This window comes from Mustela erminea, chromosome 3 (genome assembly GCF_009829155.1).
Source record: "Mustela erminea isolate mMusErm1 chromosome 3, mMusErm1.Pri, whole genome shotgun sequence".
Classification (NCBI taxonomy): Eukaryota; Metazoa; Chordata; class Mammalia; order Carnivora; family Mustelidae; genus Mustela; species Mustela erminea.
The window spans coordinates 13,239,619-13,264,755 of NC_045616.1; the positions used below are offsets into that span (position 1 = coordinate 13,239,619).

General features: G+C 42.2%; 1 long non-coding RNA gene across 1 annotated transcript; it reads right to left on the minus strand.

The window, feature by feature from the left end:
* Positions 1–791: 791 nt before the first annotated feature.
* On the minus strand, positions 792–4,055 carry LOC116585551. Its single transcript, XR_004283683.1, has 3 exons — positions 3,969–4,055; positions 3,114–3,182; positions 792–898 (listed from the first exon to the last, which is right to left on the minus strand). It is a non-coding gene; the product is annotated as an uncharacterized LOC116585551 (long non-coding RNA).
* Positions 4,056–25,137: the final 21,082 nt, after the last annotated feature.

Sequence of the window (25,137 nt, forward strand, 5' to 3'; positions counted from 1 at the left end):
TTCCTCCTCTCTCTCTCTGCCTAATTGTGATCTCTAGTTGCCAAATAAATAAATAAAATCTCAAAAAAAAAAAAAAGTGATTGCAAGCATTTCATATGGCAGAATTGGGAAAGAGAACTGGTTGGGATTACCCACTGGACTCTCCTCCTGGGGGCTACACACACAATGCTGGCTGGTGGGCTTTCACAATCCCACAAGTTATGACTGCTTGCTGTGGTAATTTCCCTTAAGACATCTACTATCTCTGTGTGCACAAATGCAAATTTTAAAACACTTTCTAATTCAAGACTGACTCTATGCTGAGGAGTTTTCTTGTACAGCCTCATTGTACATCAGGGCTCTCCTGATGCTCCTGGAGATGAGACCTCACATCCAAACACTCAAGTTTCTGCTGAAAAGGACTACAGTCCTGTCTGTAGGACAAATTTCATGTTAAGCTGTAGGAGCTATGGTGCAGTTTGTTACCCACCACACTGGCTTTCCTCTCCAATGGTGTGTCTTCCTTGCATGATTGCCCTCCAGAGTTCTCTGGATGCTTTCTTCCAATGAGGAAATGCCAAGAGCCCTGACTGAGTTTTCAGACAGGCTTGGCCCATGGTAATGTGAATGTTTTTACACTGAAAACTGAGTCCCAATGTTCTGTCTTGTGCAGCAGGGAAGCTACCCACCTCACAGGACTTCAGGGAGGGCTTCATGCTAAGATCCAAGTGAAAGCCTGGGGAGGCCTGCCAGCAACTGCTTGGTGAATTCTCTCTCGTCTTAGGGCCTCTGAGGAAGGTTTTTTCCTGGTTCTTCTTATTCCCTCCACCTCTCACTGCAGTGTATGAAGATTTTGATCTGTGAGTCTGTGTGGGCAGGATGTTCTGCATGCCTTTTCTTGATTAATCTTCTCTGAGCTCTATTAAACAAGTGATAGTATTATTCCTGGTCACAGAACAAGAAACAGAGTCTCACAGATGAGAAACAAGCCTCAAATTGCATAGCAATGACTCAGGATCCAAGATATAAATTCACAGTCTTTCTGTTTCTGTCTGGACAGGAGAGGAGGACCATCCAGGTAATTGCTGAATCTCCAGCCCCAGGTGCTGAGGGATGGCTGGATTCTGAGATGCTCCTCCTGCGTATGTGGGTCCAATTATTGCTGTCAACTACCATCTACCTCTCCCTGGATGCACCCTTACTAATTTGGGGGAGAGAATGGAAATCACAGTTCTCTCTCAACTCCCATTCTCACTCCCCATTAAACTCATTGATTTCCAAGTGTGAAGAGAAATCCCCAAATATGTCCCCACTTCTCAGAAAATGTTGCAGTGAACCCAACCCCCATTGGGAGTTAGAGATGCCCAGTGAAATGATCAGGAGATTCTGGGAGTTCAGAGGGAGGGAAGCTGATGGATTATGATGTGATCATAATCCCATCTGCTTGGGGACTAGAATCTCCTGAGGCCTGTACCCACAAAGTTTTCAGGGTCCTCCATCAGGAGAGTTGTAATAGGTCAGCAAAAATGGTGCCTCTTCCTGCAGGGAATGGAGGTTCACTGAGCTCGGTGAGGGGGTGAATGAAATGGTGGTGGGCAGGCACGCATGGTAAAAGTTGGCTAGAAGTCAGAAAGATGGAGTTCTGGGCTGGCTCAGGCTGAAAGAACGTTCTAGAATAAGAAGAGTAGCCCTTGCCCTTGTACTCAAAGTCTTCTTTAAGACCTCTCTTGACTATTATCCAGAATAGCCTCCATTTTTGTTTATGGGGTACACAGAAGTCCCTGGAGGCCTGAACTGACATCGTGTCTCCAGGGAGACAATCTCTTGGGTGAGTTCCAGGCTCACTGACTTGGTTGTGTGAAGGGATTTCCACTGCCCCTCAGCATGCTATATATTCTGCTTGCCTGTAAATTTGCCCTAGTATGGGATGGAAAAGACTGGATATCCTTATCAGTGTTCCTGTGGTGCCTAAGCCAGCCAGAACATAAGAACCCTTGATTTCTTTTCCTGCTTTGTCTAAATCCCATCACAACTTCCATATGTACCCACCTCATCTTGACTTTGCAGCTGTTAGATCAATCGAAAAACTTTAAAGGCCCAAAAAGCATTCTTTCATCCTATGATAGATGATTAGTATCATAAAAATATACATGCAAGTCTTTGCACTTACAGTAAATAATTCCCTAGATTCTAGTACCCTCAGCCCCAGCAGGTATGGAACATACTTCTGTTAGATGAATGAAACACAATATACCATTGTATATCCTCTACTTATTGGTTGATGGATAATTTAACTTTGCTTCCTAAATCTGTCATCTGAAATGTTGAAGCCAGTTCTGCCACAGCCTTCGGAAAGCAAGTAGGGGCTGGGGCAGAGTATGACCATCCCCCCACCACAAGTTGGGTGTGGGAGGCGAACACAAACCTATATTTTTCCAGACCATTTCTATGACTATGTCTGACCATGGACTTTTCACATGTCTTCTCAGCTGAGCCCCGTGCTGGACCCGATTGAAGGGGGGTAATTGAGGTTACGAAGCACAAGCCACAGCTCTCCTATTACCCACTACCTGCTCATCTGGTCTCTGCCCTGCACCTGGTGCTAGACAACCCCACACATGGGACCCTCTTGGGAATCTTTTAGGCAGCACTGTGCCCATGTGTCACTACCATTGCAGGATGGGACAAGGGTAACTCCATGACAAGCTGTAAGTTATTCCAGGAGTGGTCAGTGCATATGTGTCTGCAGGACACTGAGGCTCAGATTATTAACTCAGAAGCCATCATAGACAAGTCCAGGTGCAAGTGTCTCCCCCCGCTTCCTTCTTGTAGATCCTACTCATGCTAAACCTCTGATCTTCCCTCTCTAAAGAGAGTTCGAGGGTCTCTGAGTAAAGAGACATAGGCCTTTCTGGAAGGAGCCCAGGTAGCAGATTCAATTAGAGAGGGCAGCTGCACTTGTAAAAGAACCAGACCCTGGGAGCAGATCTTTCAGCCTTCTGAATGAGATCAGCAGTGAGAGATGCATTTCACGTAAGAACTAAGTACACACTCAACACACATGCATGCACACATATGCATATACCTGAAGAAAGAGTTTACCAACAGTCTGTCTACCCTTTATTTTAATCTACTGGATTCTATTGCACTGGGTAAATTTTATTTTGAACTCTTGTTATAATGCACCAGATAGATTTCATGACCTAAGAAGCAGAAAGGACAACACTCATTAGTGGACTTCCAATGCAGAGTCCTATATAGTTCGTACCATGCCCAATGATCACCAAACTAGAAATCTAAGGCATCAAGAACTTTTGTAGTTTGAACACAATGTGGGACAAGCCCATATTTCCCCCATTTTATCATCATAGGGAAAGGGTGAAGGAAAAAAATTAACATATTGATTTATTCTAGGAAAGTATAATAAATATCTGCATCATCAGTGGGCAGGAAGCACAAAAGAACCAGGTCTGGGAAGAGTATTTCAAGAGTCCACTTCACTGAGATGAAGGATGGAGTTGGTGTCCAGCAATGGGGATAGTTCCTCCAATGCAGATACACATGTGCACTGTTATATATTGTCTAAGGTCTGTTAGATCCCTTGTCCCTGAAACCCCACCTCCACTCCCTAATCCACAGGAGGTCAAGGCAGTGTTCCAGATAGACTCTCCCAACTCCAGGCTACCCCTCTGAAATTGTCATTGTCTTACATACTGCTTAGACCCTAAGAGAATATGAATGACAAATCTTCTTGTCCTTTTCCAACCCCAGTGCTATGAACACGGAGGGCTGCATGGGTTTGCAGCAGCCAAAGAGTTTGGGTGCTCTTTTGTCCCTGAAGAATATCAGCGAGGGTCCCAATGGTGACTACTCACTGAAATGGGTAATCCAGTCCCCAATCTCTTCTGCTCTGGTGTCAAACTCTTATCTTTCACATCACATTAGGAGGGTTCTTAGCCAAGTTGGGTTGTAGGAGCCCTCTCACCTACCTGCTCCAGGAAGCATTGTGTGACTACTATCAAGAAGGTATCAGTGGTCTTCCTGGAACTTACCCCTCCCTGGGGTAGAGTCCAGCCCTGAAGCAGAGACCGTTCCCTCTGAGACCATCCAAAATGTTCAATGCCCAGGATGCTCTGTAAGGAAAGAAGAGAACTGTGTTGGGTTGGGGTGTCCTAGGAAGAGCCTGGAGAGGACAGAAAAGGAGTTAGGAAGGTGAAAGTGCGGGGTTTTCTGTTCCAGTGCCTAACCTGCTCTGAGCTGTGTAATTTCTGGATAATGGTTGTGGTAGGACCTCAGCCCAAGTGCAGGGAATGGTCTGCTTTCAGTTTCTATTCCTGGAAATCAAACCAGTTCTCACAAAGGGGGAGAACCAGTTTCACTTTCTCCATTCTGGAGTGTAGGACTCCTACAGCATTAACCTGAGGCACATCAGGATTATTTGAGCACCTTCAGCAGAGAAACCCAGGAAAGGGTAGGGGTCCCATGAGACCAGCCCCACGAGGTCACTGCTTATGTTCTCCTCTAGGATTTTGATGGATTCCTGTCTCACATTGAGGTCTTTCATCCATTTTGAGTTTATCTTTGTGTATGGTATAAAAGAATGGTCAAGTTTCATTCTTCTACATGAAGCTGTTCAATTTTCCCAGCACCACTTATTGAAGAGACTATCTTTTTTCCATTGGATATTTTTTTCCTGATTTATCAAAGATTAGTTATAGAATTGAAGGTCCATTTCTGGGTTCTCTATTCTGTGCCACTGATCTATGTATCTGTTTCTATGCGAATACCAAGCTGTCTTGATCACAGCTTTGTAATACAGCTTGAAGTCCGGCAACTTGATGTGCCCAGCTTTTAACATTCCCTTAGTGATTCGGGGTCTTTTCTGGTTCCATACAAATTTTAGGATAAATCCAGCTCCTTGAAAAATGATGGTATTTTTATATGGTACAGGGATGGCCTTGAAAGTGTAGATGGCTCTGGGCAGGACAGACATTTTTAACAATGTTTATTCTTCCAATTCATAAGCATGGAATGTTTTTCCATCCTTTTGTGTAAATTAAAGAAGACAAAAAGATTTTAGCCATTCTGAAAAATGGTAAAATCTTTGTAGTTTTGATTTGGATTTCCTCACCCATCCCTTCACTTTAGATCAGCAAGTGCCTTTAAGTCTAAAATGAGTCTCTTGGGTGCCTAAGTGGCTCAGTCAGTAAACCAGCTGCATTTGGCTCAGGTCATGATCTCAGGGTCCTGAGATTGAGCCCCACATAAGGCTCTCTGCTCAGTGGGGACTCTGCTTCTCTCTCCCACTGCTGCTCCCCCTGCTTATGCTCTCTCACTTGTGCTCCCTTTCTCTCTCAAAGAAAGCAAGCAAGCAAGCAAGCAAGCAAGAAAGAAAATCTTTATAAAAATAATAGAATAAAATGAGACTTATAGGTACGAAATACATTTTTTAATTCATTCTGATACCCAATGTCTTTTGATTGGAGTGTTTAGTCCATTAATATTCAAAGTAATTATTGATAGATACATATTTAGTACCATTTTATAACTATTTTGTCATTAGTTCTGGTGATTTTCTGTCCTTTCTTGCTTTTGTCTGTCTAGGTCTCTCCTTCTGCGCTCAAAACTCTTTGGTCTGGGGACACCTGAGTGACTCAGTTGGTTAAGTGTTCAACTTTTGATTTCAGCTCAGATCATGATCTTAGGGTCATGAGATTGAGCCCTGGCTGGACTTTGCACTAAACATTGAGCCTGCTTGAGATTTCCTCTCTCCCCACCGCCCCTGCTCCTCCCCACCACTTGCATGTGTCCACACTGTCTCTCTTTCAAAATAAAACGAATTTTTTTAATTAAAAATTTTTAAAAAACACTTTGGTCTGACCACATCGTGTCGGGGGGTGGGGGGTTGCTTGTCTTCATGAGGTAGGGCCTCCATATTGGGACTGAGGCTAGCTGATTGAGAAGGTCAGTCTCACCAGAGTGCAGCGGGGTAGGGCTTGGTGTAAACAAGTTAGGCTGCCAATATTGGCCTTGTGGTGTTTCCAGCAGTTGGAGCTGAGGTGGGTGGGAGGGAAATGGTGCAAGAAAGAGGGAATTGTAAATTGTTTCAGGAGAGGCATCTGTGTGAACACTTCAAGGTCACACTCCAAGAAAAGTAAACAGTCTCTCCCTTGTGTGCCCCAAGCATTCTTCAGATCCCTGTTTCCAAGCTGTCTGACCTGGGTTGTTTGCCTGCCTTCTTCCCAGAAGTAGCACAGCCAAGCCTGCTGTGCTAAAGCCAAGCCTGCTGTGCTGTTTAAAACTGCAGACTTTAAGCCAAGCTAGTTGCAAGAATTCATAATATATAGCCCCTCTTGTATTCCAAGTCAATGGCTGTGGGATAATATTCTCCTGCTGTGTTCCCCCATATGCTCATCTACTTTTCTCTCTCTCACTCTCTCTCTCTCACACACGTCCTCCACATCCATGCCATCCTCTCCCATCTGCAGCACCCAACATCCCTTTCTCCCCTAAACCATGACTCCACACTCCCTACCTTCTCCAATGCGGCCTCTTCTCTCCTTTTAGTTGTGGAGTTAGTTCTGTCTGTCTTCAGGTCAATTCCTGGGATATTCAGGATAACTTGGCAGTTATCTCATTGGGTTCATGGGACGAGGGGCGCCTAGGGTCTCCTGCTCACTGCATGCTTCCTCTCCCCAAGCCAGTATCCTTAATAAGAATAGATATAAATTTTTTTCAACAAAATATTAGAAAACAAAATTCAACATCACATGAAAAGAGTCATACATCAGGGTCAGTGGGATTTATTTTATTTGTGTCCCAGGGGATGCAAGCTTAATTTCACATGAGCAAATCAATGTATATAATATACCACATAAATGGAATAAAGGGTAAAAATTAGATGGTCTACTCAGTTCAAGGAAAAAAAAGAAAAAATTAAATGTCTTTTCATAAACAAATGTTCAGCAAATTGTGCATAATAAAAGCCATATAGGCAGGCCCCCAGCTAACATCATACTCAAAAGAAAGGAAGAAATCTTTTCCTCTAAGATCAGGAAAAAGACAAGGATGCCTTGCCACACCATTCTATGCAAAATAGTCCTGGAAGTTCTGGTCGTAACAATCAGGAAAAAAAAGATATAAAAGTCATCCACACCACAAAAGAAAAGGTAAACCCAAAGATTTCGCCAAAAACTTGTTCAAAATAATGTGCAAAGTTAACAACATTTCCAGATACAAAATGAGTATAAAAAATCTGTTGCATTTCTGTACACTAAAAATCAACTAGCTGAAAGACCAATTAAGAAAACAATTAGAATTACACAGAATGAGGGATGTCTGAGTGGTTGAGTCGGTTAAGCGTTTGCCTGCAGCTCAGGCCATGATCACAGGGTCCTGGGATTGAGTCCTGCACTGGGCTTCTTGCTCAGCAGGGAGCCTGCTTCTCCCACTGCCTGCCATTCCCCCTGCTTGTACTCATCTCTCTCTGGCAAATAAATAAATAAAATCTTAAAAAAAAAAAAAGAATTACAATAGCATCAAAAAATAAAATAAAGTTCCATCCATAGGGGAATGGATACAGAAGATGTGATTATATACATGTATATACAAAACATACAGTTTATACGCATATGTAAAACATAAAATATGTATATATAAAGCAAATACTACTCAGCCATTAAAAAAGAATGAGATATTGCTGGGGACACCTGGGTGGCTCAGTTGGTTAAGCATCTGCCTTCAGCTGAGGTCATTATCCCAGGGTCCTGGGATTGAGTCCTGAATCGGGCTACTTATCAGCCTGGAGTTGCTTCTCCCTCTCCCACCCCACCCCCCTCACTTGTGCGTGCTCTCTCTCTCTCTATGACAAATAAATAAGTTAAATTAAATTAAAATTTTAAAAAAGGGTAAGATCTTGCCATTTGCAACAACAACATGAATAGACCTAGAGAATAAAATGCTAAGTGAAATAAGTCAGAGTAAGACATATACCATATGACTTGACTCACACATTGTAACTGTCCCTCAGAACCATGTATTACTTAAAATATAACCATGGGAAATTCTACTAGTTACCAAGCATGTTTAGTATAGCCTCAAGAAAAACACATACTGGCAACAGGCCTCTGGGGGAGAATGATATATGGCCTTGAAGCCGAGCAGAACACCCCTTGCTTCATTTTTCCCTTATCTCCCCTTTCCCCCAACCAAGAGCACCTGTGGCTAATTAGGTCAGTCCTTTGAATGTGCTTGCTCAACCATAAACTTTATACTACTTGACCAAACATATTTTGCCTTCCTTCTTGTTTATCTGTAAGACATATGACTGATGTTTAGCCGCCTTTGGCTCTTCTGTTAATTACTGTCTATATCTAATAAAAACAGAACTGAAAATTTGTTTGGGGCAATGGTCTTTTCTACTGTTGTCCCCTGCTCCCTTTCTCTTACAGCTGACTTGTTTGTGCCTCATCTTTCTCCCATGTGCCATCAGGAAGCAACAATACATGGAATTTAAGAAACAAAAGAAACAAAGAAAAAAGTAGAAAAAGAGAGAAAGAGGGAGAGACCCTGAAACACAGAACACAAACTGGTGGTTCCCAGAGGGGAGGAGCTATCACAGATATCTGATCTATATCTATCTATCTATCATCTATCTATCTATATAACTTATGGTTTAATATATCTATCTATATAATATATCTATCCATAATATACCTATCTATCTATATACAACTTGTGGTTTAATTGTGATATGTGTGTGTGCATACACAAATATATTTAATAGTGATATATATACCTATATATATGTAATGTAAATTTATTCAGTTATGAAAAAAAATCTTTCTACTTGCAACAACATAGGTGTACCTTACAGGCTTTAGCTAAATGAAATAATTCAGAGATAGATAAATACCATATGATACCATATGATCTCACTATTTGTGGAATCTAAAAAGCAAAACAAAACAAAAAACCCTAAAACAATGAGATCCTGGCTAAAGAGAACAGAAAATGTTCTCTGGGAGGTAAACATTCTGAATCTTTGCATTTCCAATTAATGCCTTTATTTAGTGCTCACTTTCAGTAAATAGCTTAACTGAGTATAGGGTTCTGAATACAACACCATTTCATCTTAGAACTCTGAAGATCTATCTCCTTCCAGCATGCCATGTTGCCAGTAAAAATCCCAGTGCCAATTTCATTTGCATTCCTTGGATGGTCACCTGGTTGCCTCCATGGAAAATCGTAGTGAAAGACCCGCGGATCCCCTTACCCAAGAATCCAACACTGCCACTGGATGCAAACAGCAAGAGGTTTATTGGGACGCAGGTACCGGCGGGCGGACAAGTCTAAAGAGGACTTGCGCGCCTGGCCTTTGTTCAGGGCCTTTTTATGGGGTTTGGGGAGGCAAAAGCGTACGTACAGAAGCAGAAGCATAGTTATTGGTTAAGTTGAATGTAAAGCATACCTGGTGCCTATTGATTGGTTTTGGGGGAGCCCGCGCGGGAAAGGGAAGTCAGGGTGGGCTTAAGCCTGCGTAATCCTGTGCTCGTAGCTGGGGGTCGGTTCTCTGGTATGTAACTTATCTTGAGCAAACATCCTTTGAGGTGGGGAGGAAGGGTGGGCGTATTGTTCAAACGACAGGAATTTGGCCTTGTGAGGCCCATCTCTCCGGAATGTCCTTGGGTTCTGGTTATCTCTCATCCTGCTGCCGGCTGCTTGTAAAGTTTTAACAAAAGCTACAGTTATAAGCCAAAGCTAAGCGGTTACAGAAAAGCAAGAGAGCAAGGTTAATTACGGGGGGGCTTTTCTAATGGGGGTCTTACATTCCCCCCTTTTTCTTGTTTATGGATAGAATCCTATATCCATTAGGTTTATTTACCCAATGGGTCAGTTAGCTTAACTGATTGATATTGCTGAGTTAATACCATGGCTAGAGCAAGGGAGATTCCTGTTCTGCAGGATTGCGATCCCTGCAAGTTAACTATTTGTCGTTTTATGGCGATCAGGGGTGCCTGAGGAATGCTACACATATGGAGGGGAGCGGGTGAAGAGGGGGTGCACGGCGCCAGCTTTTGCTTTGTCCTCAGCCAGCCTCCTGCTCCCTCATCATTCCCCCTGAACAATTTTGACCCTTTAAATCTTTAAGGTGGTTGAAGGTGGAAGGTCTCATCTTCTGTAACTTCTTCGTGCTGAATAGGGGCGTAGAGCGTCCCTACCTACTGGGGTCAATATTGATCAGGGTAGGAATGTATAAGGGAGTTATGAAAGGTGGAGGCAGCTGAATCCAGCGCTGACAGTGAAGAGGCGTCCTCGCGTGCAACAAGGATCGTCTGTCGTGGTGTAGTCATTGTAGCAATGGAGTCTCGGCACCAAGTAGAGAAACATGGAACAAAGCAACATATTAAGATTAATAAGGCGATAAGAATGAGAAGCCCGAAAAGGAGATTTGGGCATAGCCCTCCTCTAAGCCAGGAACTTAACCAATCACTAAAAGAGAAAGAAGGATCTTGTAGGGCCTTAATTTGGGTATTCATATCTTTTATCAGGCCTGTGACATTTTTGTGATAGTCTGGAGTGTACACACAACATTCTGTCTTGATAATTGCACATGTGCCACCCTGGGCTGCTGTCAGGACATCTAAGGCCATCCTATTTTGTAGGACTGCCTTGAGTATTTGTGAGACTTCGGTATTAAGTAGGGAGATGCTGTTCAGTGAGTCAGTCATATTTTTAACAGGGGCATCTTAAATCTGGACAAATAGAGTAAGCAAGATCAATAACCTCTTTTGCTCTATAGAGAAAGAAGTACAGGTCAGGTTCAGGCATACAGGTAACTAGGTTTAAAGTTTGACAAATTTTAAGTATTATTTCTGGCATATCTATAAGTATGGTCCAATATTTAATTAGTTGGCCTCCATCATCCATTGGTGGCCTTTGGCTTCTAAGACAAATCTGGACCTGGTGTGAAGTCATTACAGTCAGGGACTGTTCCATAGTGAGCTTTGAGGCTCCTTTTATGAGGGCTGTTCTATGCTTAGCTAAAGCATCTATTTGCAATTGCACCTCAACAGAGGTGGCCTCTAGGATAAATATGACTAAGGGATGAAACCAATAAGATGACCTTTGAGTGGTCCAGCCTTAACAATATCCTGATTACAGAGGATCATTGTCAAGTGGGAGAAAACTTGTCAAGAGATAAGGGGAGTCCCCCATGCATCATACAATCCACTCATAAAGAAAGTGGGGTCATCCATTGTCTCCACAAGTCCATAGTTAATCCTATGGAGTGCATAGGCTGGCTTTTAGGCAATTTCATTATCCCAGCCACACATAAGGTGTTAGTTAAGTTATACAATCGTAGGGGAATCAATCCCATTTTCCAGTTGTTTAATCATGTGTGAGGGGGTTCTACTAATATCCCCACAAAATAAAAAAGCAAGAAGATCATCTAAATGAGCTATTGTGTAACTTCTCTGAAGTTTACCTTAAATTGTTTAGCTTAGGTAAACAAACTTGGCCTAATTATTTAGATAAGCTCAGCAAGAACCGTTGAGTGTGATCAATAGATCTTTTAGCATCTGCTTTGCTGGAACTTTTTATAAGGAATCTCTAGGTTGAACTTTTAGTAGCCTCTCTGGGCCAGAAGCCAAGCCCTGTACTTGCCATCAGTCATGCCTGCAATACCTGTCGATTTGGGCGAATTCCTCTTCTGAGATTGCACCTACCAAGGAGTGACATTCTTTACTCACCTGGTGAGGCTGCTGGGAACTCTGTAAGCAAGGTATCAGGCCAACAGTCCCAAGGGGCTTTATGGCTCCAGGTTTCATAAAGTCAACCTTAGTTCCTTTAAACTGTCTGGTCATATCTGAGTCTTTTCAAATATGACATCCCAGTCAAAGCCTTGGTAAAATAACCCGTGTTTCCAATTCTTTCCTGTTACAAGGAGAACAGATTCTTATTGAACTTATGCAAATGACTGATTGCCATGGAAGAAAGAATACTTACTAAGACCTTTTGGTTTCAGAGGGTTCAGATAGAGAGAAAAGGTGAATGCTTTGAGCACTTTTACAAATGAGCACTTTTACATCTCTATAAGTTACAGATAACTAGGAGGGAGTATCCCTAGTCTGTAAGAGCAAACATTAGAGAGAACCAGCAATGTTTAGAGTAAGACAAAACATTAAGAGACACAACATTATAATCTTTTAGGTCATTTAGTCCCATGTTACTAATTCTGGTGAATGCGGCTTTAGTCAGTTTTGGAAATTTTTACCCATTTCAGTTTTAGGATTTTCAAGTATATCAAATATCTGTATTTGTACTGAAAGTCCTTTATAGGAATATCCTTGAAGATAAAACTCATTTTACAAGAGAATTAAAACAATTATAAATGACAAAAACTCAGAATGGATATGGTTAGAGCTAAAGAGACACAGGAGTTTACAATTTAAATCTTGTCAACATTTGCTAAAATCTTAGAAAGTTTTAAAGCACATGCCTAAATATAATTAGGGATGTTAAACACCTGATAAAACTGAACATAAAAACTGGTTTTTCTGGGAAGGCAAAGAGAAAACCATTTACATTTTCTTAACAGCAGATCAATTGATCTAAGAAAACATTGTCCTTTTGAACAGAGACAATTTCAGTCTTGTACCAATGTACCTTTAAAACCCATTCATTTCAATCTTAGTTCATTCTTGACCATAGCTAAAATTCCTTTTCTGAAGATTTCCCTTCTTTAAATCTTTCTTACATTATCTCCTACTTTTTTACATATAGTTTCCCTTTATTTCCATCAGTCTTAGTTATACTAAGCAAAACTTTGTATTCTTAGAAACACCTTTAGTTATTAACCAATTGTGAACTGTTACAACAGAATTCTTCAGGTGGCAATTTATGAATCAGTTAAGTGGAAAACAAGTTTATCAACAGATTTAGATTCTCTTAGTTTCTTTGCAGTAAGAAGTCAAAAGCACAAACCTACATCCAGTAATCAACGACCTAGCATTTTATCCTGCTTGGTTAAGACCTAGATGTCCACAATTTAATTCCATTTGTCATCCAAGCAAAACTTTAAAACTATCAGGTTACCAAAGACTTTGAAAGCTACTTCAGCAATTACCCATTAAAACTTTGAGACAGACAATTAACCATCAGTTTAGTTATTTCTTTGCTAACAAATTTTAACAAGTAACACAAGCTTATCTGACCTTCAGTAAACTTTGATAGAATAAAAGCTTCCCATTTACTGCTGTTAACTTCAAAGACAGATCTTATCTTAATTAAACCAACAAACTTAACTTAGTTCCAACACTGATTTACGTTTCATCTAGACCCACTCCACTTTGAATGTTTACCTGAGACATGCGTGGGAAGATCTGGAGTGGGGAGTGTTAGGTCCAGGGGCTGCTCTTCTTGCTCCTTGACAGTGGAAAGAGAAGGAGCTGTGGTGCATGATCTAGAGGCTAGTCATGCAGGCTGCACGCACCTTGGTGCAGAAACAGAAGGGGAAAACAGGAAACAAAGTGCTGCCAGGAGGCAGAGAAGGGATTCCCGGTTTCAGAGCTCATAAGCCCCAACAGAGGAGCAGACGCCATGCTTTCCCATCAGCCAGGGGGGAGGGGTTAGGCAGTCCAAGTCAGGCCAGAGAACACAGGGAAACTTCCCCGAAACAAAGAGTTTCGGCAGCTGCTTGGGAATATTCCTTATAGTCTCTGTCTCGAGTTAGACCAACCCCAGTTGGCTCCAGTTATAGCCATTAACCCGGGAAGTGAGTGAGGGAGAAGCCCCCACATCTATTAGGAGTAACAGAGAGAAATAAAGCCAGAATCCCCTTTGTTAGGGATGGCCCAGCAACCTGGGTTTACTAGAAGAAGGCTTATTTACGTAATTATCATCGAATATGTCAGGAGAAAGTTTCCTAGCTGACTCATTTGGGCAAACACATTCCGCAAAAGCCCCTTAGTCTAGGGTCCCTGATCGAGGACTCGCTCTTTGACCTGCAAAATAACATTAATGTTAAAGGTCCCCTCTGCGGGCCATTCAGCCTTGAAGGTGGGCCATTCAGAGGTGCAGAGAGTCTGCCATTTTCTTTTTTTGACTTCCACCGATAAGTTGTTGGCTCGGTTCTGAACATCTTTTCAGTGACCTAGAGTGAGGCTTAGAGGGGTGGTGAATGTTTGCCCCATCTCAGAGTTAAAAATAACACCAAAGACAATGAGTAGGACCCACAGAACAAATAACAAAAAGGACGCTGCGCGATTTCGGCGTAACACCAACAGGATGGTTTCAGACGGCCGCGTGGAACTACGAGTTTCCTCTGCGGCCCACAGACGGACATATCCCTCGGATACTTGTGGGGCCCCAAAGAACCGGGCCCCTATGATCCTTGGGCCGTCCCCCAGGGTGACAGGGGAGGAGTTTCAGGTTTCAGATGGCCTCGAGGTGGAGCTATTGACCTTAGTATTTATTTTTCCCTCCCGATGTACGATGTTGCAGACAAGGGGAGGGGGATCTTTCAGGTGCTGTCCTGCTCACGTCCCTCGCGGGAGCTTAGGAGCGTCTTGGCTAAGGTCTATCCGTATAAACCCCGGACCAGGCTACTCCAAGGAGTAGATGACCGTTATGCCGTATGACGTTCCGCGAGAATCAGGGTGCAGCCCACTCAGACTCCGTAGCCGAAGCCGTGGAGCCGCACGAACACACTCATACAATCAGGCACTCCTCAGATTCACACGGGTTAGACACCCTCCCATAAACAGAATGTAACCTTAATCAAGGCGCAACGAGAAAGACACACAAAACAATTAACGAGCCGGCAAAGACAAAAACCTTGCGGTGCACCGTACAAATTCCACTGGCCTACAAAAGGAGTCTCGAGACCTCCTCTCAGTGGACAAATTCCGTCCAGGGCCGAGGGGTTCCTCTGGAACGGACAAACGGATTTAACCCTCGGACAAATGCGGGGCTTCAAGCCCCTTTGATCCCTGGGGCGTCCCCCTAGGGTGGCAGGGGAGAAGTCCGAGTTCGTCAACTCCTTCTCAAGCTGCCTACAAATACAAGCCCTCCTACGCGTAGAGGTACAATTCTAGACAACGGCCGAAAGAGAACACGAGACAGGACAGAAGCAGAAGACGAGGAAACGAAGGGACAGTCTAGGGCTGGCCAGCTAGCTTACCTCCCGGTGGGAGTCCGTTGGATCCCTGGGCAGGAGTCCAATGATCTCGGTGGGACCTCCAAATGAAAGACCCGCGGATCCCCTTACCCAAGAATCCAACACTGCCACTGGATGCAAACAGCAAGAGGTTTATTGGGACGCAGGTACCGGCGGGCGGACAAGTCTAAAGAGGACTTGCGCGCCTGGCCTTTGTTCAGGGCCTTTTTATGGGGTTTGGGGAGGCAAAAGCGTACGTACAGAAGCAGAAGCATAGTTATTGGTTAAGTTGAATGTAAAGCATACCTGGTGCCTATTGATTGGTTTTGGGGGAGCCCGCGCGGGAAAGGGAAGTCAGGGTGGGCTTAAGCCTGCGTAATCCTGTGCTCGTAGCTGGGGGTCGGTTCTCTGGTATGTAACTTATCTTGAGCAAACATCCTTTGAGGTGGGGAGGAAGGGTGGGCGTATTGTTCAAACGACAGGAATTTGGCCTTGTGAGGCCCATCTCTCCGGAATGTCCTTGGGTTCTGGTTATCTCTCATCCTGCTGCCGGCTGCTTGTAAAGTTTTAACAAAAGCTACAGTTATAAGCCAAAGCTAAGCGGTTACAGAAAAGCAAGAGAGCAAGGTTAATTACGGGGGGGCTTTTCTAATGGGGGTCTTACAGTAGGAACTCTTCATCCTTGGGGACTATGTCAGAAATGTCACCAGGGACTGATGACCTAGAGCACTTGATCAACACTCAGCATTCAGAAGGCTCCTTAAATGACAGCTGATGTGAAAAGGCATGGAGATGCACATTACCAAGTGGGAGAAACCAATCTGAAAAGGCTACATACTGCATGATTCCAACTGTGTAACATTCTGGAAAAGGCAAAACTACAGATTCATTAAAATGATCAGTGGTTCCCAAGGGTTCCGGGGAGGGAGGTGGAGCACAGAGGCCATTTAGAGCAGTGAAACCACTCTGTGTGACATGGTAATGGTGGGTTAATGGCAGACAAATTATACTTTTGTCAAATCCCATAGAATATACAACCCCAGGAGGAAACCCAGTGCAACCTATGGACTATGGATGTGGAGGGAGAAAGATGGGTCAGTTTGGGTTCATGAACTGTAGGATGGTGTGAGTTGTTAACATGGGGAGGCTGTACTTGTGTGAGGGCAGAGGGTTCATGGGAACCCTCTGTACCTTTTGCTTAATTTTGCTATTTACCCAAAACTGCTCTAAAATACAGTCTACTGAAAAAGATGATGGCTGTTGACATTGTTCTTCAGCTTTGACATTGTCCTTTGGTACCTTTTCTAAGTGTAATATGTGTTCAGCAGTTAGCTACAGTAGGATATATATGATATCTCGTATGTACATATACACAGAATAAAGCAAGATATAAAGGAATGCCAGGGTGGCTCGTCAGGTGTCCAACTATTGGTTTCGGCTTAGGTCAAGATTTTTTCAGGGTCCTGAGATGGAACCCAACATTAGGCTCCCTGCTCAGCAGGGAGTCTTCGTAAAAATCCTTTCCCTCTTCCTTGCCTCTCCCCTGATTGCAGGCACTCTTTCTCGATCTAAAATAAGTAAATAACTCTTTTAAAAAAATATCATCATGCAACATAAAAAAAAAGATCTAAATATAAATACCTGTGAACTCAACTTCCAAAATTAGAACAGGAATGTTTCTTATATAAGTGAATATTCCTACACAATTAATCCATATCCTGTCTCTCCATATCTCTTCTCAGACATACAGCACCTTCAAATTTTAAGTTTATCGTTTTTTGCTTCCTTCCATTTTTACCACTATGTGTGGTTCCTCAGAAAATTAGTTGTCCTTGGTGGGTGTCTTAGAAAAATATAATTATTTTGTGTGTCATCTTCTGCAAGCTGCTTTTCATATACAATTGTTTCTATCACATGTGTTTTCCATTTTGCAAAGATAGAACATATTACCTATTTTCTGTCAGTGGGCACTTTGGATTGGGGTTCTTTACAGTTGTTTCTTTCTATTCAACACAGTTCTGCTACAAACATATTACATATGTTTCTTGGACACCTGTGTAGAGCCTTCTCCAGAAACAGGAGAGGAATTGGTGGGTCATAACATTCAAATGCTTACACATTGCACAAAAGGAAGAGAATGCATTGCTTAACAAAGCAGCATTAAATTTCCCATCATTCAGGTATTTTCTGTATGTCTGTCACTGCTGGAGAGTTGAGAAGGACCTGCCTGCTCAACTGCAGAGTACACTTATAAGCTGGTGTCTGTAACCACCATTCCTGTCTTCAGGAAGTTACATGGTGTCAGACCACATCTGCCTCTGAAGCAGTTTCCTGAATCAGGTCCTTTAAGCTCTGCAGAATCTGCAGGCTCAAGCTCCTGGGTCTTCTCTGAATGATTTAAGTTAAATTCATTGTATTTCTAGATCACATCCAAATAAATTAAAATCATGAAACATTAATTACTAAACATACATGTCTCTAATTTTGGCTCCTTTATTACTGAGAAACTAAAGATAAATGTAAGTCTGTTGGTAAACCTTTTTGGTGTCTTGTATGGGAAGATCGTAATATTAAAAAAAGCCTAGGTTTCTAGAAACAAAAATGTGTATTTATAAACTTTCCATCTCAAGAACAGAAGACTGGTCTAACACACAGATAACAAGTGCTTACTAGTTTATTTTCACTAGAAATTAAAGCTTCTAAGTGTTCAGACCTCTAACGTGTGTGTTAAAAGCTACTAAAAATTAAAAAAGGAAACATCTCTGAAAGAAAGAAAACTAGGTTATGTGTTTTTGGTTAAAGAAATCTTATATGGACCGGAGAAACACTTTTTTTGAGGCAAAAGAAAGTTGTAGAAATACTATAAAAATGAACCTTTAGAAAGGAATTTATTCATGGTTGGGACTGACAAACATTACAGTGAATATGTTCTCATAGAAAAGTAAACTGGTGCAAAATTAGAATTTGGATTCCTATATGTTAAAAGGACAAAGATTTGATGGTTATTTTAAACATCTGACCTACTTTTGGTAGTAGGTTGAGAATGTTACCCTTCCGTTTTAAGTGATCTTCCTAGAAAACAAAGATCCCGTGTTTTATGTTGCATTTCCATGGGTATATGTATTCTAGAAATTATGTGAAATTCCTGGGAATCTGATACATCCTAGTATAATGTTATTGCTTGTAATTATTCTCTTACCTTCTGAAATTGCAGTCATCAAAACTGAGGCTCCCACTAACAGGACTGAGACAGAGTACAAGGAAACTGCCCCCAGCTGACTTTCATATGCAAAGGCAGCCAACAAAAGAATCTATAAAGAAAGTGACACATGTGAACAATGTCCATTCTGCCTCTCCGCAAAAATGTCTCCTCGTTGTGAGATTTTTGCCATTCTAATGCCAGGGTAACATGGCAACACTCTGCTTCCAAACCAGAGAAATATAACATGGGTAACCAATGGTTGTAAGTTGAATGAACAGTCAGGGATTTATGGAACACAAGACAGCGGCCAGATTCTTCCTGACTCACTAGCAAATACATTTTTTTGTTGTTGTTTTTTTATTTCTTCACCCATTATAGTATATTCAAACTATGGCTACATATTGGAGGGAAGACTTCTATAAAATTGTGGAAGTCTACCAGCAATGTCTGACTTGTCAGACCCATTATCCTGGAAAAATTGTTTTTGCCCTCAGAGGACTCGCATCACCTCCTTTGAGAGACATTTGAACACCCACAGCTGGTCTTCATTCAGCTGTCACCTAGCCTGAGTCATCAATGTGTTCTTCTTACTGTATGTGTGTTTTCCAGTTTGGTTGAAGTTTGCCTTGCTGCAAAGCAGATGCCCTCACAGTAGGAAGGGAACTGTCAATGATTTCTTTCTTTTTCTCTTCCTCTCTTCCTTTAAAAACATTTCCCTTCCAACAGCTCAATAGAGCCCCTTTCTGTTTGCTAGATAAGATATTGCCTAAGTCATGAATTATATAATAAAGCTAATGATCCTTTAAAATTAATTTATTTGAGGGGTACCTGGGTGGCTCAGTGGGTTAAAGCCTCTGCCTTTGGCTCAGGTCATGATCCCAGGGTCCTGGGATTTAGCACTGCATGGAGCTCTCTGGTCAGCAGGGAGCCTGCTTCCCTGCCTCACCCCAACCCCACCATGCCTCTCTGCATACTTGTGATCTCTGCCTGTCAAATAAATAAATAAAGTCTTTAAAAAATTATTTATTTGAATTGTGTCATTAATAGATAATACATGCATTGTCTACCCCACAGAAAGATAGTTAGGCATGAGATGGGAAGTAGGGGGTGTCTGATCAGGAAGCTCTTGGGGAAAAGCCCCATCCACTGACACCCCAGACATTTACATGATCCTTCTGCAGGTCAGAGGAATAAAGTTTGTCCTCCAGCCTCCCTCTGAAAATGTCCCAAATAGTTAAATGCTCTAACTGGCTCACAGCCATCCACCAGACACCCTGCCCCTCAGTCTTTCAAGTCCATAGCACCAGAGATCATGCATCCAGGCTCTTTCAAGCTTAGACATACAAATCTGTGATTTCTTGCTTACCAGCTCCTGGAGGGAAAGAGACTCCTGGTGTCAGCGTTGAGCTCTGAACGTGTCCCTGAGCAGCTCAGGAGATGCTGAGCCTGGTGGATGTGCTCCCTGCAGCCCATAGCAGGAGCATTGCTCCGCTCAGACTGGCCTTGCACTGGAACAGGTCCTGTGTGATGGTGTGGTCACTGCAGAAATTAAACAGCTGATGGTCATCTGAAATATCTCCACTTTGTGTGAGGAGCTGGCAGGACTTAAATCATCTGTGGCCTCTGCTCCACCCCCACAGGAAACTGCCCAATAGTAAGAAGCAGCCATCACATGGCAGAGCCCTGCATTTCCAGGAATAGAAAGTGAAATCAAAGTTGAGGGCTCCTTTTCAGAGTAACACAGCCATTGTTGGGAAGAGAAACTGAAAGGCACCTTGGCCGTTGATATGATGTGCTTTGGCATTGTGAGTGAAAGACGTGGGATCCCGGTCAGCAGGCTTCTCAGTGACCCCAAAGGACACCCTAACCAGCCCCAGGTTCCTAGCCAGGCAGAATCTGAATCCACATTCAGAGAACACAGGACTGCTTCCTGGGAGAATGACACTCATTCCTCACCTGTTAACCATGGACAGCCCAAACTGTACAGGGAGGAATCTAATGAAGCGTCTATCTAACCTTGTCCCTGGTTCCTGGCACAGAGCTTCAGAATCCCTGGGAACAATTGTCAGTTTCTACTTTTATTTTACAGTGTCAAGACTAGACAGCCTATTGGATTTCTACTTTCATGAAGTTAGTTACAACAGATAGACCTAAAACCTTGCCGTTTGAAAAAAAAATTTTTTTTTTGTATTTGAAAATATTATATATCCTCTCTTTAGTGGTGTAAAATGATCTCTTGTATCTCTTCCCAATTAACACTCTTTTTAATTTAAAAAAAAAAATCCCTGAGGATTTCCTGACTGTTGGAAGCTGACTTTGTTTTGCTAATGAAGTGATTCCAGGCAGGATCCTAAATTGCTTCAGGTCAGTGGCTGGTCACCAGGAAACCAATCCTGTGAACAGAAAGTGGATGCTACAGGCCAGCTGAACCTCTGGGGAGGAGAAGTGGGTAGACACTGAGTTCAATTAAGTAGCCAGTGATTTAAGCAATCATGTCTTTGTAATGAACCATCAACCAAAATCCTAGAAACCAAGGCTCAGTCGGCTTCTTAGTTATGTTTGCACTGATGTTCTGGAAGCTTGCATACTCTGGCTCCATGGACAGAGGCATGGAAACTGTGTACTCCCCACCAGAACCACCCTATGTGTATCCTTTTAAATAAAACTGGACTTGTAAATATAACACTTGCCTGACTCATGTTAATCATTCTGATTAGCAAGCCTGAGGGGGTTACAGGACCCCTCTAATTTGTAGACAGTTGGAGTTCCAGGTGCTCTAAGGACCCCCCCACCCCCCCAGTGCAGCTGGTGTCTAAAGTGAGAGTAGTCTTCTGAAGGACTGAGCCCTGAAACCTGGGAAGTCTTTGCTAACTCTGCATGGTTAGTGCAGGAATTAGAAGACAGTATACCCAATTGGCATGGAAACTGAATAGGGAGTAATCTTGTGTCTAGGGGAGCCATAGTCTGGCTTTTGGTTTTTTTGTTTGGTTTTGTTTTTCATTTATTTGTTGAAAAGACATCAGTTATGTAGTTTATAAACTGAGAGCTATAAGATGTATACAATGCACACAATGGCCATTCTTCAAGTTTCTGTACCAGAGGGGACCCTGTCATCTTTACAGGTCCCTTTAAGGCATATAGGAAGAAAAGTGCACATCTGTTTTCTCCTCTTGACAAAAATGGCAGCACTCCCTACACAATGTCCTGTACCCCAGGTTTTCCATTTGCTATTTGGTAATTGTTCTAGATTAGCACACTCAAGGCTCCACCTGTTAAAAATATTTTTATTAATGTCTTTTCAAACAAACATCTGGTAAGAAAAATAGCTGAAGAAATAAGACTTATGTAAACTATAGCTCAATGAAGCTGTCTTTCTAAAAAAGGAGAAAAAAATGGAACGAACCATCTGCCCAGTAAACTGTGGTGACCTCTGCAAACAGCAGTTCTCTCCTGGAGTTTATATCTCTCTCACACACACCAGCTTTTGATTAAAGAATAATTAACATAAAACATTACATTAGTTTTAGGTGCAAAACACTGATTCGAGAACTCTATACATTACTCAAATCTCTCCACAGTAAGTGCAGTCGCCATCATTCCCTGTATTGTATTATTCATCTCTGTGACTTACTTTATAACTAGAAGTGGGTACTTCCTAATCTCCTTCACCTATTTTTATCTTCCCCTCACCCACCTCCCCTCTGGCATCTACCAGTTTGCTCTCTGTATTTAACTGTCTGTTTTGTTCTCACTTGTTTGTTTGTTCAGATTCCACTTATAAGTAAATTTACATGGTATTTGTCTTTCTCTTTCTGACTTATTTCACTTAGTATAACACCTTCGAAGTGATCCATGTTGTTGCAAATGGCAAGCTCTCATGTTTTATGACTGGGTAATCCATTGTGTGTGTGTGTATATGTGTGTGTGTATACACACGTATATTGATATACATACACTTCATCTTCTGTATCTATTCATCTATCAGTGCACACCTGCATTGCTTCCACATTTTGACCATAGTAAATAATGTTGCAATAAACATAGAGGTGCAGATACTTTTTTTGAATTAGTGGTTTTGTTTTCTTTGCTTAACTGCACAATAGTGGCGTTACTGAATTTTATCTTTTACTAGATTTCATCTGTTATATATTTTTAGTCTTTTGATGAAAGACCACACAGTTGCCCATGGTGGTTGCACCAATTTACATTCTCACAACAGTGCCTGATAATTCCCTTCCTTCCACATCCTCACCAACACTTGGTGTTCTTTCTTTTTAATAGTAGCCGTTCTGACTGATGTGCGATATCCCACTGCGGCTTTGATTTGCGTTTCCTGATAATTAGTAATGTTGGTCATCTTTTCGATGATTGGTATCGGTATTGGTCATCTGCATGCTTTTGCTTGGGAATTTCTTGGGAAGGAGTAATGTCTACTCAGGTCATCTGCCCATTTTAAAATCACGTGTGTGTGTGTGTGTGTGTGTGTGTGTGTGTTGAGTTGTGTAAATTCTTTATACCTTTTCTATAATAATCCCTTATCAGATCTATTATTTGCAAATATCGTTCCATTTATGGCTTGCCTTCTGTTTTGTGTTTAGTTTCCTTCCCTGTGGAAAAGCTTTTTATTTTCTTGTAATCACAATAATTTATCTTTGCCTTTGTTTGCCCTGCCTGGAGAGACATTTTTGTAAATATGTTGCTGAAGGAGACATGCAAGAGATTACTGCATATATTTTTTAAGAGATTTGTGGTTTCACAAAATAAAGGATCATAGGGGAGGGGAAGGAAAAATAAAATAAGATGAAATTAGAGAGGGAGACAAACCATAGAGACTCTTTTTTAAAAATAAATTTTATTATTTTTAAAACTTTATAATTTTTTTAAAGATTTTATTTATCTATTTGACAGAGAGAGAGAGAGTGCACAAGCAGGGGAGTGGCAGGCAGAGGGAGAAAGAGAGAATCAGGCTCCCTGAGGAGCAGGGGGACCCATACCAGGCTCCATCCCTGGACCTCAGGATCATGACCTGAGCTGAAGGCAAATACTTAAGGGATTGAGCCACCAAGATATCCTTTTTTAAAATTTTTTCAAAGATTTTATTTATTTTTTTGAGAGAGAGAACACAGCAGTGGTGACAGAGGGAGAGGGAGAAGCAGGTACCCCACTAAGCAAGGAACCAGACACTGGGCTTAATCCAGGACCCTGAGATCATGATCTAATCAAAGGCAGACGTTCAACTGACTGAGCCTCCCAGGTGCCCCAACTATAAGAGATTCAACTAGGAAACAAACCAAAGGTGGCTGGAGGGGAGATGGGTGGGGGATGGAGTAACTGGGTGATAGGCATTAAGGGGGGGGCACATTATGAAATAAGCACCGGGTATTATGTGAAACTAATGAATAACTGAACTCTACCACTGAAAATAATAATGCACTATATGTTACTTAGTTGAATTTAAATAAAGTTAAATTTAAAACAAAAACCAATGAATTGTACATTTTTTTATTTCTTTTCAGTGTACCAGAATTCATTGTTTATGTACCACACCCAGTGCTCCATGCAATACATGCCCTCCATAATACCCACCACCAGGCTCGCCCAACCTCCCACCCCCTGCCCCTTAAAAACCCTCAGATTGTTTTTCAGAGTCCACAGTCTCGCATGGTTCATCTCCCCCTCCAATTTCCCCCAACTCCCTTCTCCTCTCCATCTCCCCATGTCCTCCATGTTATTCCTTATGCTCCATAAGTAAGTGAGACCATAAGACAACTGACTCTCTCTGCTTGACTTATTTTGCTCAGCATAATCTCTTCCAGTCCCATCCATGTTGCTACAAAAGTTGGGTATTCATCCTTTCTGCTGGAGGCATAATACTCCATAGTATATATGGGCCACATCTTCCTTATCCATTCATCCGTTGAAGGGCATCTTGGTTCTTTCCACAGTTTGGCAACCGTGGCCATTGCTGCTATAAACATTGGGGTACAGATGGCCCTTCTTTTCACTACCTCTGTATCTTTGGGGTAAATACCCAGTAGTTGGTGCAGCCACTTTGGAAAACAGTGTAGAGATTCCTTAAGAAATTAAAAATAGAGCTTCCCAATGAATTGTACACTTAACTATGATTGGGGGTTGAATTAATGAGGGATTAGCAAATAAGGTAGAGAACTCTAAAGAACAACAACAAAATAGTTTCATGTCTCACATTTAAGTCATTAATCCACAGGTGGTGTGTATTAAGGAGGGCACATATTCATGGAACACTGGGTGTTACATGTAAACAATGAATCATGGAGCACTACATCAAAAACTAATCATGTATAGTATGGTGACTAACTTAACACAATAAAAATATTTTTAAAAATCTACTACTTCTGGATGCATGAACACTTTTTTTTTTTTTTTAATTCCAGTCTGCCTTTTTGGTAGAGAAGCCCTGAAAATTCTAGTCCATGAAATGCTGCCTACCAGACCAACCTATAAGGCCCTGTGAAGCTGCTAGAAACCCATGCTCACACCCACCTGCAATGTTTCTGTCCCAGAGAGCCCACTGTCCCCACTGCGGTATAAGTTTCACACCCATTGGTAGGACACATGGTACAGCTTCTTGCTTTTATCCTCTGGTCAGCCAAATTCACTTCTCCTGGGGTGGGACCTGTTTGCTTCATTGTTCCCCAGACTTCTCTGGCTGCAACCAGCTCCAAAACATGGACTCACCCTGTCTATTGAAGGAAAGGGCCAAGGTATGAGCTCTGCCCAAGACAATGTGAAATCTGCCCAATATTCTTCCCTGTGC